This window comes from Lissotriton vulgaris, chromosome 8 (assembly GCF_964263255.1).
Source record: "Lissotriton vulgaris chromosome 8, aLisVul1.2, whole genome shotgun sequence".
Lineage (NCBI taxonomy): Eukaryota > Metazoa > Chordata > Amphibia > Caudata > Salamandridae > Lissotriton > Lissotriton vulgaris.
In genome coordinates, this window is record NC_141696.1 from 1,110,779,816 (window position 1) to 1,110,797,674 (window position 17,859).

The 17,859-nt window shown below is 42.9% G+C and overlaps 1 protein-coding gene across 13 annotated transcripts in view; it reads right to left on the bottom strand.

The window, feature by feature from the left end:
* The window catches only part of ELF1 (E74 like ETS transcription factor 1), a 665,417-nt gene that overhangs the window by 76,137 nt on the left and 571,421 nt on the right, over positions 1-17,859 (bottom strand). The window lies entirely within an intron of this gene.

A 17,859-nucleotide genomic window follows, 5' to 3' on the forward strand; every position in this document is an offset into this window, starting at 1 on the left:
GTCTAAAATGTCACGCCTAAATTTGCGTAACTTACGTTCGTTGATTTCCCTGGTGTGACGGTCAATTTGTCGATTGATGTCTTCCAATGTGGTGTTTAGTTCCTCAGGGGTCATAAGATCTTTAAGTTCGCTTTCGGTGGTGGTGATTTCCAAAGATAGTTCTTGGAGGATTCCTGACAGTTCCTCTATAATTAACAAGATTAAATCCAAGCTACACTTGTTTAGGATAGCGTACCATCTATCAAGGAAGGTTTTAGAATTCTTGCATAGGGAAGGTTTTAACGCAATGCGTAGGCCGCGGGGAATACGGAGTGATTTGTGATACTTGATGAGGGTATTCGCGTGGAGTTTTTGGTTCACACGACGTTTCGATAAGTACAGTAGTTGCTTGAGACATTGTTCCTTCGTTCTACTCGAAGGTGTTTGAGTTAAATCATCGTTGATCAATGCATATATCCTTTCCGTTGCGTCAGAATCAAATGCCAATGTTTCGGCATGGGCTTCAGTGGATTTAGATATATCTTCGTATTGCATCTTAAAGATGATCCGGAGGGCGTGCTGCCAGCCTACAAGGCAGTGGGATATAGATATAGAACTAGAGAAGAGGCTTGGGCGCACAGCAAACGTGGGATAAACACAAATTGTGAAGGGCGGTTGATGAGATGGGACAAGTAAAGGTGCTCCAACAGGTGACGTAACTAGCCAATACGTCCAGAAATATAACGAAACAGTGTGTTACGTGATACGTAAGCACATCCCTGTATACGGGCACACTTGTAGAGTTCAGCGTCGCTGATTCAAAAAATAGTTCAAATTGGAAGGTTTTCAAAGTTTATATATATTTAGTGCATATTCAAGATATCCATTGTACAGTGGCGTTACATCACGCCATATGTTCCATTGACAGTAATCCAATGAATAGTATTGCAAGGTATGCTCCAATGCATTTCGGACTCGTATAGTCCTTTATCAAGGAGCACTGTGGGAAGGATACAATAACTGCATGTTAGATCAACGGAAAAATGAGCAATTAACAAGTTGTGTGCGTGCAGTCAAAAACGCGTGGGTGAAGGAACACCAAGAAAAAACACCAAGAAAGAAGTCGGTGCATGCGGTTCAAGAAATGGACATTAAGGCATGCGATCAAAAAAACGGCAGTTTGTGAGCCGGTTTGTCTAGGTGGGGGAAGGTGATATTCAGAGTGACCATGCATGGGGGTAACTACCATTGTGTGAAGCGTTAAATAAATCCTAAAGGCAGCGCTAGTTGGGAGAGTGATCGAAGACCAGGACGACGATGAAACGAGGGTGATTGAACAAAATGGAAAGAGTCTTACACTTCCACTTTTAACGAGCGGCTCACGTAGTGCTGCAAACAAGGGGGAAATCAATCAGCAGTTGTCACAAGCGGAGACGCTTGTAAAAGGATAAACAAGCCGTCAAGCGGTCACAATAACTTACTGTGTGGGGTTCGAAGAGGTGGACTACATGACTCGAGCTTCACGGAGGTACTGCGAAGTTCGTGGTGAGGGTAAAGAATGTTAGAAATAAAGAACAGACACCCGAGTGAACGTGAAACCGTGGTGGCCATCTTGTAAAGGTGAAATAAGCCGTAAAATGAATAAAAAAGTAATAGCAGGTACAAGTCACAATATACATGTAGAACGGGGGTTCAATATATCAAGCAATCAGGTTATAGATAACAACTCAGTTCGGTTCTGTCATTGAGCCCAAAGGGCTTGAGAGATTGGAGTTTGTAAATCCACGATGTCTCCCGTTGTAGGAGGGTTTTGTTGTTGTCTCTACCCTCACAGTGGGTGACCATTTCCAGTACCAAATATTTCAACTGGGCTATGCTGTGTTGTGCCTCGTTGAAATGAGTAGCCACAATGGACTTAGTGTTCTTAGTTCGGATGTTTGACTTGTGCTCATTGAGTCTGATTTTTATTTTTCTGCTGGTTTTGCCTACGTAGATCTTCCCACATGGGCATTTCAGCAAGTAAATCAGGTTAGCCGAATCGCAGGTGGCATCAACTTTTAGAGGAATCTCAAAACCTTTCATGGGATGATGTATGACGTTGCCCACTATGACATTATTGCAGTTGCTGCAGTGATGACAGGGACGCGTGCCTGTGTGTTTCCTTGGTGTATCAGTGGGTCTTGATAAGATTTCTCTGATGTTCATAGGACAGTTGTAAGCAAAGATGGGGGGATCTTTGAAAAGGTTTCCAAAATCCGGTTCCGACGATAAGATGCGCCAGTGTCTTAATATGATTTTTTTGTAACATTTACTCACAGTGGAGAATTTGGAGACCAATGTCAATCTAGGATTGAGATCCTTTTTTCTGCTTTGCAAAGCTTCAGTCCTTGGGATGGTGAGTGCTCTGTTTTGTGCATCCTTAATGATGTTGTCGGGATAACCTCTAGTGGAAAACCTAGAGGCCATGGTTTGAATTTGGGAGTCTCTCCTATGTTCATCTGATACTATCCGGGTAACTCTCAACATCTGGCTGAATGGAAGATGTCTTTTTAAAGATTCTTGATGGAAACTACTATACAGTAGAGTATTGTTGCGGTCCGTTTCCTTGCGGTATAAATCGGTTTCAATGCCATCTGTGGTGATTTTTACAAGTACATCCAAGAATGTAATTTCTGTGGCTGAAATATTCCAGGTGAACTCAATACGGTCATCTCTGGTGTTCAGTGTAGATAAGGCTAATTCCAGGTGTTCTCGGGATTCTTTCCAAATAAAGAAAAGGTCATCTATATATCGAGCATATAGTATGAGGTTGTCTTTCCAATCCGTGTGGTTTTCAATGTAGTTTGCTTCAAAGTTGCCCATGTAGATATTGGCGTATGTCGGCGCGGCGCAATTGCCCATTGCCATCCCAGACATTTGTAAATACCAATGATCCTCAAAACAAAAATAGCTGTGATACAAAGTAAAGATCATGAGCTCTAAAATGAATGTTTTCAAAGAATCTGCAATGTCCGATTTTAGTAAGGCTGATTCAATAGCCTCGATGCCCCCAGCGTGGGGAATAGAGGTGTATAGACTCTTAACGTCAGCGGTACATAGTAGTATTCGTTCATCTTTCTTGATTTCAACAGAGTTTAATTTATTGATGAAGTCAGTGGTGTCACGAATGTAACTTTTCAAATTGGTAACCATGGGTTGCAAGTGGCGGTCAATAAATTTGCCTGTGGGTTCGTGGATTGACCCCCGTGTAGACACGATGGGCCGGAATGGAGGATCCATTAAGTTCTTGTGTATCTTTGGCAGCATGGTGAGAGTAGGACTTTTGGGATAGTCCACGGTCAGATATCGCTTGGTTCTATCATCAATGATATTGTTTTCTCTTGCTGTGTCGACAATATTGAGTAGCATGGTTTTGTACTCTTTTGTCGGGTTGCTCTCAAGTGGCTGGTATGTTTGGACGTCTAAAACGTGTTCTCTGGCTCTGCAGGTGTAGAGATCCGCATTGAGGATGACTAAGGCACCACCCTTGTCAGCTTTCAAACATTTGATCATAGTGTTATTAGCGATGTTCTTCAATGTGTCATGTTCCTTGTTAGTGATGTTCCTTCTTTTGGTTTTTTTGAAATTAATCTTGGCGATGTCCTGACGGACTAAAGTTTCAAAATTGTCAATACTCTTGTGGCTGCTTGGAGGCATATAGTTGCTTTTAGGTCGTAGGCCCAATAATTGATCAGGTTTAGTTTCCACAACTGGTTCCAAAACTTTTTCGAAAAAGTGCTTTAAGCGTAGTTTTCTAGTGGAAAGACAACCTCATACTATATGCTCGATATATAGATGACCTTTTCTTTATTTGGAAAGAATCCCGAGAACACCTGGAATTAGCCTTATCTACACTGAACACCAGAGATGACCGTATTGAGTTCACCTGGAATATTTCAGCCACAGAAATTACATTCTTGGATGTACTTGTAAAAATCACCACAGATGGCATTGAAACCGATTTATACCGCAAGGAAACGGACCGCAACAATACTCTACTGTATAGTAGTTTCCATCAAGAATCTTTAAAAAGACATCTTCCATTCAGCCAGATGTTGAGAGTTACCCGGATAGTATCAGATGAACATAGGAGAGACTCCCAAATTCAAACCATGGCCTCTAGGTTTTCCACTAGAGGTTATCCCGACAACATCATTAAGGATGCACAAAACAGAGCACTCACCATCCCAAGGACTGAAGCTTTGCAAAGCAGAAAAAAGGATCTCAATCCTAGATTGACATTGGTCTCCAAATTCTCCACTGTGAGTAAATGTTACAAAAAAATCATATTAAGACACTGGCGCATCTTATCGTCGGAACCGGATTTTGGAAACCTTTTCAAAGATCCCCCCATCTTTGCTTACAACTGTCCTATGAACATCAGAGAAATCTTATCAAGACCCACTGATACACCAAGGAAACACACAGGCACGCGTCCCTGTCATCACTGCAGCAACTGCAATAATGTCATAGTGGGCAACGTCATACATCATCCCATGAAAGGTTTTGAGATTCCTCTAAAAGTTGATGCCACCTGCGATTCGGCTAACCTGATTTACTTGCTGAAATGCCCATGTGGGAAGATCTACGTAGGCAAAACCAGCAGAAAAATAAAAATCAGACTCAATGAGCACAAGTCAAACATCCGAACTAAGAACACTAAGTCCATTGTGGCTACTCATTTCAACGAGGCACAACACAGCATAGCCCAGTTGAAATATTTGGTACTGGAAATGGTCACCCACTGTGAGGGTAGAGACAACAACAAAACCCTCCTACAACGGGAGACATCGTGGATTTACAAACTCCAATCTCTCAAGCCCTTTGGGCTCAATGACAGAACCGAACTGAGTTGTTATCTATAACCTGATTGCTTGATATATTGAACCCCCGTTCTACATGTATATTGTGACTTGTACCTGCTATTACTTTTTTATTCATTTTACGGCTTATTTCACCTTTACAAGATGGCCACCACGGTTTCACGTTCACTCGGGTGTCTGTTCTTTATTTCTAACATTCTTTACCCTCACCACGAACTTCGCAGTACCTCCGTGAAGCTCGAGTCATGTAGTCCACCTCTTCGAACCCCACACAGTAAGTTATTGTGACCGCTTGACGGCTTGTTTATCCTTTTACAAGCGTCTCCGCTTGTGACAACTGCTGATTGATTTCCCCCTTGTTTGCAGCACTACGTGAGCCGCTCGTTAAAAGTGGAAGTGTAAGACTCTTTCCATTTTGTTCAATCACCCTCGTTTCATCGTCGTCCTGGTCTTCGATCACTCTCCCAACTAGCGCTGCCTTTAGGATTTATTTAACGCTTCACACAATGGTAGTTACCCCCATGCATGGTCACTCTGAATATCACCTTCCCCCACCTAGACAAACCGGCTCACAAACTGCCGTTTTTTTGATCGCATGCCTTAATGTCCATTTCTTGAACCGCATGCACCGACTTCTTTCTTGGTGTTTTTTCTTGGTGTTCCTTCACCCACGCGTTTTTGACTGCACGCACACAACTTGTTAATTGCTCATTTTTCCGTTGATCTAACATGCAGTTATTGTATCCTTCCCACAGTGCTCCTTGATAAAGGACTATACGAGTCCGAAATGCATTGGAGCATACCTTGCAATACTATTCATTGGATTACTGTCAATGGAACATATGGCGTGATGTAACGCCACTGTACAATGGATATCTTGAATATGCACTAAATATATATAAACTTTGAAAACCTTCCAATTTGAACTATTTTTTGAATCAGCGACGCTGAACTCTACAAGTGTGCCCGTATACAGGGATGTGCTTACGTATCACGTAACACACTGTTTCGTTATATTTCTGGACGTATTGGCTAGTTACGTCACCTGTTGGAGCACCTTTACTTGTCCCATCTCATCAACCGCCCTTCACAATTTGTGTTTATCCCACGTTTGCTGTGCGCCCAAGCCTCTTCTCTAGTTCTATATCTATATCCCACTGCCTTGTAGGCTGGCAGCACGCCCTCCGGATCATCTTTAAGATGCAATACGAAGATATATCTAAATCCACTGAAGCCCATGCCGAAACATTGGCATTTGATTCTGACGCAACGGAAAGGATATATGCATTGATCAACGATGATTTAACTCAAACACCTTCGAGTAGAACGAAGGAACAATGTCTCAAGCAACTACTGTACTTATCGAAACGTCGTGTGAACCAAAAACTCCACGCGAATACCCTCATCAAGTATCACAAATCACTCCGTATTCCCCGCGGCCTACGCATTGCGTTAAAACCTTCCCTATGCAAGAATTCTAAAACCTTCCTTGATAGATGGTACGCTATCCTAAACAAGTGTAGCTTGGATTTAATCTTGTTAATTATAGAGGAACTGTCAGGAATCCTCCAAGAACTATCTTTGGAAATCACCACCACCGAAAGCGAACTTAAAGATCTTATGACCCCTGAGGAACTAAACACCACATTGGAAGACATCAATCGACAAATTGACCGTCACACCAGGGAAATCAACGAACGTAAGTTACGCAAATTTAGGCGTGACATTTTAGACTACAAACTTGGGGAAGTTTATACTTGGGCGGAAGTTTACGCCCAACGACGAAGAAACAAACCATATTCCCAGAACACTGACACCTCATCATCTGATAGCGATACCACCAACCGTCCCCCAAGACCTCAACCAAGTGAACGAACAACCTCCAAAGAGCGTCCAGCTCAAGCATCCACCTCATCGACAACCACCACGGAGCCTTTTTTAGAATTAGGCCCAGACAGAATCGACGACCCAGACGGGGCAAAAGATCAAAGAAAAGACAACGAGAAGAGCCAACCTCTGAACAAACCCAAGACAAGAAAGAATCGTTAGTCATAAACATTTCTGATACCAATCTTACACCTTTCGAAATTAAAACATTACAAAAGGGTATGTCATTCATCCCAACCAACAACACCAACCTCCTTGAATTAGAAGTCAGTACATTTAAGCTCACTAGAAAACTACGCTTAAAGCACTTTTTCGAAAAAGTTTTGGAACCAGTTGTGGAAACTAAACCTGATCAATTATTGGGCCTACGACCTAAAAGCAACTATATGCCTCCAAGCAGCCACAAGAGTATTGACAATTTTGAAACTTTAGTCCGTCAGGACATCGCCAAGATTAATTTCAAAAAAACCAAAAGAAGGAACATCACTAACAAGGAACATGACACATTGAAGAACATCGCTAATAACACTATGATCAAATGTTTGAAAGCTGACAAGGGTGGTGCCTTAGTCATCCTCAATGCGGATCTCTACACCTGCAGAGCCAGAGAACACGTTTTAGACGTCCAAACATACCAGCCACTTGAGAGCAACCCGACAAAAGAGTACAAAACCATGCTACTCAATATTGTCGACACAGCAAGAGAAAACAATATCATTGATGATAGAACCAAGCGATATCTGACCGTGGACTATCCCAAAAGTCCTACTCTCACCATGCTGCCAAAGATACACAAGAACTTAATGGATCCTCCATTCCGGCCCATCGTGTCTACACGGGGGTCAATCCACGAACCCACAGGCAAATTTATTGACCGCCACTTGCAACCCATGGTTACCAATTTGAAAAGTTACATTCGTGACACCACTGACTTCATCAATAAATTAAACTCTGTTGAAATCAAGAAAGATGAACGAATACTACTATGTACCGCTGACGTTAAGAGTCTATACACCTCTATTCCCCACGCTGGGGGCATCGAGGCTATTGAATCAGCCTTACTAAAATCGGACATTGCAGATTCTTTGAAAACATTCATTTTAGAGCTCATGATCTTTACTTTGTATCACAGCTATTTTTGTTTTGAGGATCATTGGTATTTACAAATGTCTGGGATGGCAATGGGCAATTGCGCCGCGCCGACATACGCCAATATCTACATGGGCAACTTTGAAGCAAACTACATTGAAAACCACACGGATTGGAAAGACAACCTCATACTATATGCTCGATATATAGATGACCTTTTCTTTATTTGGAAAGAATCCCGAGAACACCTGGAATTAGCCTTATCTACACTGAACACCAGAGATGACCGTATTGAGTTCACCTGGAATATTTCAGCCACAGAAATTACATTCTTGGATGTACTTGTAAAAATCACCACAGATGGCATTGAAACCGATTTATACCGCAAGGAAACGGACCGCAACAATACTCTACTGTATAGTAGTTTCCATCAAGAATCTTTAAAAAGACATCTTCCATTCAGCCAGATGTTGAGAGTTACCCGGATAGTATCAGATGAACATAGGAGAGACTCCCAAATTCAAACCATGGCCTCTAGGTTTTCCACTAGAGGTTATCCCGACAACATCATTAAGGATGCACAAAACAGAGCACTCACCATCCCAAGGACTGAAGCTTTGCAAAGCAGAAAAAAGGATCTCAATCCTAGATTGACATTGGTCTCCAAATTCTCCACTGTGAGTAAATGTTACAAAAAAATCATATTAAGACACTGGCGCATCTTATCGTCGGAACCGGATTTTGGAAACCTTTTCAAAGATCCCCCCATCTTTGCTTACAACTGTCCTATGAACATCAGAGAAATCTTATCAAGACCCACTGATACACCAAGGAAACACACAGGCACGCGTCCCTGTCATCACTGCAGCAACTGCAATAATGTCATAGTGGGCAACGTCATACATCATCCCATGAAAGGTTTTGAGATTCCTCTAAAAGTTGATGCCACCTGCGATTCGGCTAACCTGATTTACTTGCTGAAATGCCCATGTGGGAAGATCTACGTAGGCAAAACCAGCAGAAAAATAAAAATCAGACTCAATGAGCACAAGTCAAACATCCGAACTAAGAACACTAAGTCCATTGTGGCTACTCATTTCAACGAGGCACAACACAGCATAGCCCAGTTGAAATATTTGGTACTGGAAATGGTCACCCACTGTGAGGGTAGAGACAACAACAAAACCCTCCTACAACGGGAGACATCGTGGATTTACAAACTCCAATCTCTCAAGCCCTTTGGGCTCAATGACAGAACCGAACTGAGTTGTTATCTATAACCTGATTGCTTGATATATTGAACCCCCGTTCTACATGTATATTGTGACTTGTACCTGCTATTACTTTTTTATTCATTTTACGGCTTATTTCACCTTTACAAGATGGCCACCACGGTTTCACGTTCACTCGGGTGTCTGTTCTTTATTTCTAACATTCTTTACCCTCACCACGAACTTCGCAGTACCTCCGTGAAGCTCGAGTCATGTAGTCCACCTCTTCGAACCCCACACAGTAAGTTATTGTGACCGCTTGACGGCTTGTTTATCCTTTTACAAGCGTCTCCGCTTGTGACAACTGCTGATTGATTTCCCCCTTGTTTGCAGCACTACGTGAGCCGCTCGTTAAAAGTGGAAGTGTAAGACTCTTTCCATTTTGTTCAATCACCCTCGTTTCATCGTCGTCCTGGTCTTCGATCACTCTCCCAACTAGCGCTGCCTTTAGGATTTATTTAACGCTTCACACAATGGTAGTTACCCCCATGCATGGTCACTCTGAATATCACCTTCCCCCACCTAGACAAACCGGCTCACAAACTGCCGTTTTTTTGATCGCATGCCTTAATGTCCATTTCTTGAACCGCATGCACCGACTTCTTTCTTGGTGTTTTTTCTTGGTGTTCCTTCACCCACGCGTTTTTGACTGCACGCACACAACTTGTTAATTGCTCATTTTTCCGTTGATCTAACATGCAGTTATTGTATCCTTCCCACAGTGCTCCTTGATAAAGGACTATACGAGTCCGAAATGCATTGGAGCATACCTTGCAATACTATTCATTGGATTACTGTCAATGGAACATATGGCGTGATGTAACGCCACTGTACAATGGATATCTTGAATATGCACTAAATATATATAAACTTTGAAAACCTTCCAATTTGAACTATTTTTTGAATCAGCGACGCTGAACTCTACAAGTGTGCCCGTATACAGGGATGTGCTTACGTATCACGTAACACACTGTTTCGTTATATTTCTGGACGTATTGGCTAGTTACGTCACCTGTTGGAGCACCTTTACTTGTCCCATCTCATCAACCGCCCTTCACAATTTGTGTTTATCCCACGTTTGCTGTGCGCCCAAGCCTCTTCTCTAGTTCTATAGTACACACATTATCACGTATCCCGATGCATTTCGGGCGGAGCCCTTCGTCAGGGGATTAATCTACAAGAAAATCAAAACAGGACTATGATCACTTCAAAATACGATAATTCAATAAAAAAATAATCAATCGTAAAACATGATCAATAATAAGGCATCAATCTATGCAAAACCGCAAATGCAGGTGATTAGCTGTAACCAAGAGGAAACATAACCCGGAGTGTTAAATCCTAAAAAAAAATAGTGAAACCAGGAAAGTATCCCGGAAAAATGCTCAGAGAAAGGAAAAGAAATAGCGTAGTAATCAAAGTGCTGGCCCACGCGCTAACGTGAGCTCTGTAATTATGCGGAATACCCGTGATAGTAAAGGTAAGAAAAACAGTCGAGCACCGAGTTAAGCGGGAGAAGAAAGAAGGCTTTGAAGTCCCAAACGGAGTACTTACATATGTGAAACTACGCTCAAACTCCGCGGAGTTCCAAGCGGGAAGGATCAGCCGCGAGGTTGTTGTGAGCCGACATAAAAAGCAAAACAGGGTGAACCAACATAAAAAACGGACTGAAAGTCCAGCGGAGAGTATGAAAAGAAAAAGGGATAACGGAGACTAAAGAGTCGCCATGATAGAGTATGAAAGAGATTCAGCCAAATCCATAGAAAAAGATAAAAAGGGATAAGTAATAAGAGGGTGAAAACATGTAAGTGAGGAAAACCAAAGTACTCAGTACAGATAGATTATAAATAACAGAGAAATTCCATGCAATCATTAAGCCCATGAGGGACCATCGTGGACAGATAACGGATCCAAAAGTTCTCACGTTTTAGTAATGTGTTCTTATTGTTCAGCGTGATCTGAACTTGTTCCAATATTTGGTATTTTAGTTGAGCCACAGTATGTCTATTCTCCATGAAATGGGTGGCGACAGTGGACTTGAGGTTCTGTGTGCGGATATTGCTCTTATGTTCTAAGATCCTCACGCGGATCTTTCTTTCGGTATGGCCGACGTAGCATTTGCCACAGGGGCATTTTAAAACATAGATAACGTTACTGCTGTTACAGGTTGCGTTCACCTTAAGTTTTATGGAGTTACCTTTCATGGGATGATTGATAGTATTGCCAAGGATACAGTTATTGCAATTACTGCAATTATAGCAGGGTTTTAGACCAGTGTAGATTGTGTTGGTTTTTGTTCTGCTGGGTTGACTCAGGATTTCTTTTAAGTTCTTGCCTCTAGTAAATGCAAACATGGGATTTTGGCTAAATAATCCCTTAAAGTCTGGTTCCATAGATAAGATAGCCCAGTGCTTGCGAATGATTTGTTGAAATCGATTAGATGCCTTGGAATATTTGGAAACTACCACCATACGATCAGACGGTGTCTTCAATTTGGGTTGCAATAATGTAGTTCTCAAGCATTTCTCGCTCCTCTGGGCTGCCAGGTCAAGTATGGGGGTAGGGTATCCACGAGCTTTGAGTCGTTCCAAAACAGTATTGATCTGTTCTTTACATTCATCTTCTTTGGAGACAATTCGTTTGACTCGAAGGGTTTGTGCGTAAGGTAAATTGTTCTTCAAACCCATGCGGTGAAAGCTTTTATAGTGCAAGGTAGAATTTCTATCCGTAGGTTTACGGAAGATAGTAGTAGACCATTCTCCTTGTTCTCTCAGAACTTTCATGTCCAGATAATGGACGCATTGCTCATTGTAGTCCCAAGTAAATTGTATCCGTTGGTTGATGTTATTCCAAGTAGCCAGAAAGGTGATAAGAGTGTCAATGGTACCTTCCCACAGTAGGAATATGTCGTCTATGTAACGCAGGTATAACCTGCCATGTTCTCGCCAGCTGCTTTGACATAAGATGTGTGATTCCTCAAAAAGTCTCATATAGATGTTAGCGTAGCAAGGAGCTGCCGAATTTCCCATGGCCGTTCCGTTGAGTTGTAAAAACCATTTGTCTAGAACAGTAAAATAACTGTGGTAGAGGGTAAACATGGTAAGTTGCATCAGAAAAACTTTTAGATCCGGATCCAGATCTGACTGAGCCAGTACATGTTCGATAGCTTCAATACCTCCATCGTGAGGAATGGAGGTATACAGGGAACAGACGTCCACAGTACACATGATCAATTGAGTGTGTTTCAATTCGTTCATAACCGGTTCCAACTTGAGGAGAAAATCCGTAGTGTCTTTGACGTGTGACTCAGTAGCAAGAACAAATGGTTGGAGATATTTGTCTAAAAATGTACCCACGTTCTCATGGATACTACCTATGGTAGACACAATTGGTCGAAACGGCGGGTTTGTCGGATGTTTATGCATTTTAGGTAGCATATATAGTACAGGTGGTCTAGGGTTGATGGGTGTCAGGTATCTTCTGGTTTTATCATTGATGGTACCGTTTTCAAAGGCCATGTTAATGATGTGTGTCAAGTTGTTGGTGAACTCCAGGGTAGGGTCCCCTGGTAAGACATCATAGGTGTTGGAATCACTAATATGCACTGTGATTTGTTGTTCATAAAAGGTGGTGTCCATGATCACAAGGGCACCACCTTTGTCGGCATTTTGACAAGTGATGTCAGGGTTATCCGCCAGTTTTTGTAATATATTTCTCTCTTTACGGGTGAGGTTCCCATGTTTATCTTATATATGGAACCAGACTTTAAGGGATTATTTAGCCAACCTCCCATGTTTGCATTTACTAGAGGCAAGAACTTAAAAGAAATCCTGAGTCAACCCAGCAGAACAAAAACCAACACAATCTACACTGGTCTAAAACCCTGCTATAATTGCAGTAATTGCAATAACTGTATCCTTGGCAATACTATCAATCATGCCATGAAAGGTAACTCCATAAAACTTAAGGGGAACGCAACCTGTAACAGCAGTAACGTTATCTATGTTTTAAAATGCCCCTGTGGCAAATGCTACGTCGGCCATACCGAAAGAAAGATCCGCGTGAGGATCTTAGAACATAAGAGCAATATCCGCACACAGAACCTCAAGTCCACTGTCGCCACCCATTTCATGGAGGATAGACATACTGTGGCTCAACTAAAATTCCAAATATTGGAACAAGTTCAGATCACGCTGAACAATAAGAACACATTACTAAAACGTGAGAACTTTTGGATCCGTTATCTGTCCACGATGGTCCCTCATGGGCTTAATGATCGCATGGAATTTCTGTTATTTATAATATATCTGTACTGAGTACTTTGGTTTTCCTCACTTACATGTTTTCACCCTCTTATTACTTATCCCTTTTTATCTTTTTCTATGGATTTGGCTGAATCTCTTTCATACTCTATCATGGCGACTCTTTAGTCTCCGTTATCCCTTTTTCTTTTCATACTCTCCGCTGGACGTTCAGTCCGTTTTTTATGTTGGTTCACCCTGTTTTGCTTTTTATGTCGGCTCACAACAACCTCGCGGCTGATCCTTCCCGCTTGGAACTCCGCGGAGTTTGAGCGTAGTTTCACATATGTAAGTACTCCGTTTGGGACTTTAAAGCCTTCTTTCTTCTCCCGCTTAACTCGGTGCTCGACTGTTTTTCTTACCTTTACTATCACGGGTATTCCGCATAATTACAGAGCTCACGTTAGCGCGTGGGCCAGCACTTTGATTACTACGCTATTTCTTTTCCTTTCTCTGAGCATTTTTCCAGGATACTTTCCTGGTTTCACTATTTCTTTTTAGGATTTAACACTCCGGGTTATGTTTCCTCTTGGTTACAGCTACTCACCTGCATTTGCGGTTTTGCATAGATTTATGCCTTATTAGTGATCATGTTTTACGATTGATTATTTTTTTTATTGAATTATGGTATTTTGAAGTGATCATAGTCCTGTTTTGATTTTCTTGTAGATTAATCCCCTGACGAAGGGCTCCGCCCGAAATGCATCGGGATACGTGATAATGTGTGTACTATAACATATTGAACCATATGTGGATTACAGTAACCTCTATATTTTGGAAACAAAGACATTTCTTCCATATGTCTAAATACATTTTGAAAGATGGATATCTTTAATCGGAGCATGAACTTATAATTACCACATGTGTATGGAAACAGGCCAGCTGGTCCCCCTTGTGTTGTGCTCAGAGGTGTTCTCTCCCTAGGTGGGGGAGCTGCTCTTTAGTTATTCACTTCTCACTGCCTGGCCAGACAGTGTTTTCCTCTTGCAGCACACCTCACCCCATTACAACTCTCTACCACGGATTAAATTTGCTGTGCGAGTTCCCTCTCACCATGGCCATGGTTCTTAGCCAGAGCACCTGTGGGTCTCCTAAGTAGTAAGAATAAGGTGCTCATTGCTCATGTATGAAACCTTATAGAAGTTCCTGCTGCTAATAAAATGTAATCCCTACGAAGAACAGAGGCTGCCTGTGCTCGCCTCTTCTAGGATGCAAGCTGAGGCTATAGGACGTCACATTCGCCTCACCAGATGCTAAGAGCCCTTAGGTGCCTCCCTCTCCAATGTGACCTGTCCAGTTAAAGGACCTTGACCCAGCTGCAGATCATGTTTTCCATTGCTACCCATGGGCAAATCGTCTTTCTCATCCATGTCCTCTACCCATGGGTGTCTACTGGGATTTGGGTGTAGAGTACAGCAGTGTGGCTTTGCAGGGAGACTTTTGCGGTGCTCCCTGGCAGTGGCCCCCTTTGTTTTACCTGTCCCCCGTTTTACCTACCTCCCCTCCCCCTTTCAGTTTTCTTCTCCAACACCGACCGCAGCACTCCAGTGGGCATATTGAGTCACACGACTGCCAGCACCGTTTTCGCATTGGCACGAGTAGCTCCTAGTTCTCATGGACGTCTGTCATGTCCCTAGCTCCCAAAGTTTGTGCAGCTCCAGCAAACGCTAGACAGCAGCCAACACAGTGAGGAAAGCCTGCAGCTTCTTTAGCATTGTGGCTTCACATACATGAGTGCCTGATTCTTTCTGCACCTGAAAGGGTAATGAAAAAGCATGAAAGAGAAAACCCTGCCAAATCAGGTACAGCAAGAAAACACCTTTGCAGGAAAATTCTTGCTCCAAAACCTTTTTTGTAATATTTTACATCCATAGGCAAAGCATTGTAAAGTTGGCAACATTCCAGATGTTATCAAACGTTGGCAATTTTGCAAGCACTTGCCTGTAAATGTTTAATTTCTCCCACCCTTGTTACAAGCCCAGTGTGTTCTTGTGTTCCTTCCATATACTACAGGCCAAAGACCGAATGGATTCAAGTTACCTTCTCAAATTCATGCCAAGCTAGCATGTGGGCTTGAGGCCTTGTAGGTCAGTTTTCACTTTCTCTCCTTCACTTTTTTCTCCCTGGTTTCCATGTATTTTCCTCTAATTTTCCCCTTCCTGTATATTAATTTCTCACCTTTTTGCACTTCCTCACACTCTTTTCTTCTACTTTATTTCCTCTGTTGATCTGTTTCCACTCTCCCCCATTACCCTCTCCTTTTTTTCTCTTTGCTGCTCTTTCTTCTCTCCTGTCTCTATTCTTCTGCCTTCTTTCTGACCATCACCCAGGCACTCATCCTCTAATTCTTTTAATCTCTCCTGTGGTCAGTCACTCTCATTCTGACATGCACTATCTATTCTCCCCTCTTTTAGTTTCACTTATTCTCTGTCTCTTGCTTCCTCTCTCTCTCTCTCTCTCTCTCTCTCTCTCTCTCAAGAAGCATTAGAACAGGAAGGAAGCTGTTTCCCTGCATTGCAAGTACCAAAAACCTAGAAGACATTTTTTATGTTAATTCTTTTTTTTAATAGGATCTTTAAGTTGTACATAATGTCTTCTTGGTTATAAATTATAACACTTTTTTATTACAACTTTTCAACATACTGCACAGCAGCCACGCTGCTCTACAACATAGTTTAAAGACGTAGCTAAACACTTATAAGTTCCAAAAGGCGAGACCTATTGGCTATGCCAATGACTGTCTATAGGAAGCTGCCTCAGTATATACTATATCAAAGTGAGGTATAGTGTGCACAGAGTCCATTAGAACCCCAAAGGTAGGCAGAGGTAAAGTTCAATAGCACCTCACTCTCTATTTGTGGTAGTGTGGTCAGGCAGTATCAGTGGACAGTGTTAAGCATTTGTTGTACACACTCAGTCGGCAAATTAATTCACACACTCAAAGACTGAACTTCAGACCAATTGTTTTTGTATCAAAAATATTCTTTTAGGTATTTTATTTCCTAGAACCAAGCAAACCTGGCACAGGTAAGTGATAAGTACTTTGCAGTAAATATACAGATTGTAACACAGTTTGTATTGCAATTGTAAATGTACTTTGATTTGATCACAGTAGTGTCACTGATAATGCAATGCTTTTCAGATTACAGTACATATACTTTGAATGGGATTTTCAGTAAGATTACAGGTAAATTACTTTTGGATTACTTTTCTTACTCAGAGTAGTATACCTGGATACTACTCTGGGACATTTCCAGTAAACAGGTAAGCACCCTCAGCGGCACTAGGGCGGCTGGGTGCAGAGTGCTGAGACCCAATGTTTTCCAATGGGGCATAGGGGGTCTCTGGTTGGTGGCTGCTGGCAAGCAGGCCACTTGGTTGTTGGAGCAAAGCTCCTGGACTTTAGCTCAGGGAAATGGGGAAACAAAGTAACACCAAAGGTGCACCCTCAGTGGCATTAGGTGGCCGGGTGCAGCGTGCTGTTTCGACGCCGGGTGCCCTGTTGGTTTCAATGGGGAACCTCCGGTTTGCAAAGGCACTGCAGGCTTGGGGACAAAGGTTTTCTGGGTGCGGCCACCACTTCGAGAGGTAATTTGGGAAGTTAGGGGTTGGTTAGGCAATGTCACTTTGGGCATCCAAGGCCATGGGGCGTCGGGTGCATGGGTGCGTTTTGGGGTCGGATCTTCTTACCAGCTCCTAGTCGCGGTTGAGGGGACCTTCTGGATTTAGGTGGCAGGCGTCCGCTGGAGGCTTGCAGCAGGTCAGGAGTCGCCAGATATCTGGTCAAGGTCACATCCTCGTGGTGTTTGCCCACTCGAGCTTGGGCCGTGGGCGGTGGGTGCAGAGTGGGGCGGATTTGCGGTGTCCGGCCGGAGCCAGAGGTTGCAGATGAACAAATCTGGTGTTCACGGGAGACAAAGTCTTTAGGGTTGAAGGCAGGCAGGTCCTCCAGGGTTTTCGAGGTTACTGGATGCAGGACAGGTTCGAGGGGGAGACAGGCCGATACGGCTGGGGCCAAGTCAGTGGGTGTCTTACTATTGTTAGCTGCAGCGCGGCTGTTCAGTCCTTCTTCTTCTTGTCTGAGGAAGCAAGGTTCAGAGGTGCTCCTAAATACTAGACTTAGAGGCGCTACAGGTAGGTAAAAGGCAAGTACCAATGGGTCCCTTCCCTGGGGTAGGTACACCCCCTATTCAGACGCTCCAGGATATCGCGATTTCGCGATTTGCCACGAAATCGGCACTTTTAAAAAAATGCAGCGATTTTTACCAAAGTGCCCGCGAAATCGGCACTTTAGTAGAAATCGCGGCATTTTCTACAAAGCCGCTATATCCTGGGGTTCTAATGGATGTAATCCTGTTCATGGGATTAACTCCGAGGTTCCACTAGGGGGAGCTGCAGTCTCGCGGCATTTCTGGACAGTCTAGCTACCTTACTCTGCGCCTTGCATGGAGCTGAAATGCAAAGCGCCAA